The sequence below is a fragment of the Echinops telfairi genome, unplaced genomic scaffold (genome assembly GCF_000313985.2).
Source record: "Echinops telfairi isolate 266 unplaced genomic scaffold, ASM31398v2 ScPeMD7_7475;HRSCAF=8513, whole genome shotgun sequence".
Classification (NCBI taxonomy): Eukaryota; Metazoa; Chordata; class Mammalia; order Afrosoricida; family Tenrecidae; genus Echinops; species Echinops telfairi.
In genome coordinates, this window is record NW_022111379.1 from 31,221,643 (window position 1) to 31,223,142 (window position 1,500).

The window sequence follows — 1,500 nt, forward strand, 5'->3', positions numbered from 1 at the left end:
CCCATCCAGAAGGAAAACCTGGAAGGTTCCTCTTTTTATGTATACTGAGTCTTCTGGAAGGAGGCAGAACTGGAAATACCATCTTCTCTTCAACCATGCTCCCTAGACCCCAGGGGCCTCGGGGCTTCTCTTTTGTCATAGAGCTGCAGTAGAAGAAGGAGCTTGCGGGAACGCCAGTGGGATGCAGCTTTGCTTAAGAACTCTTCGCAGGGTTTCCTAGCCTTTTCTGTTATATATAGAGAGACACAAGATGTTTTAAAGGATATGCAGCTTTTAATAAAATCACGGTAATGACTTGACATTTGCTACACATAGTTTAAAATAAACACTAACAGATCGAAGCATATTATCTAAGTGGAATATGTTTTAGGATACTGAAAACTCATTTAGGAGCGCTAAATGAAAATCATGCTGGTCACCTACTTTTCAGCATATCCTTTTGTAAGGGTACTCAGGGTTTTCGGTGTGTGTTTTTTTATGTGTATTTTTTATATACATATTTTATATCGTATTTTATTTATTTTAAGACTAATTTCATCAGGGTACATTTATGTTTAAAGCTAGAGTCTTACATTGGCAAGAATGTTTCTGTGCGTTTGTGCTACAAATGTTCAGGGCCTAATAGTCCCTTCCAGCCACTGGAAGTCAATTTTCAGGATTAATCTGTTCTTCCTGTTAGGTAATCAAGCCAATCAGTGACTGGGAAAACTGCCAGAAGACCAAAAGGGATGTCCTTCCCACTTGATGGGGTTTTCAGACACTTCCAGAATCCCCTTCTAAGGTTGGGGGGACACTGGATGGGCTCGGCTCCACCTGGCATCTATCTCAATTGGCCAAAATGTATGTCTTATTAACCTTACCAATTTGCACTCTTTTCTTAAGATTTTTTCACATTTGTTTTATGAATTTCTAAGGAAAGATAACTGGGGATAAATCTCTCATTTTTGAGTGTGTCTGAAGATATTTTTCTCCATCCTTTTCATCCATTAAGGATGACCACAGTCTAGTTCAAATAATAGGGAAAAATTATTTTTGCATGTGAGTTTTGGTGTACAGACCATTATGAAGGATTTGTCTTTCTGTTGTGTAGCCAAACTGGACCATTTATGTACATTTTAAAATCTTTTTAAAATAAATAGGTAAAGCCTGTGTGAGCCTGTCCTAGCCCACTGCTGACATGAAGGCCTGCACTCACCTCCATGCAGCACCTCAGGGAGGTGCAGGGCATTTTACAGGGTGACTCAAGGGTACCAGGTTCTATAACCCAAGCTCTAAGATGTGCTCTAAGAACTGCTGCCAAGGAGCTCAGAGCTGGAGTGCCAGCCTGGAGCGAGAGGTGTTACCCTGCCTTGAAATGAGCCATGGGACTTGAGTTTGAGATGCTCAGCAGTGGCCATCGGGCACTGATGGAACAAGTGTGGTTGAAGTTTCCGGACTATGTAAACCATCCTTACCCACCCGACAGAGGAGGTTCTTCAAATAATGGCTCAGCCACAGTGA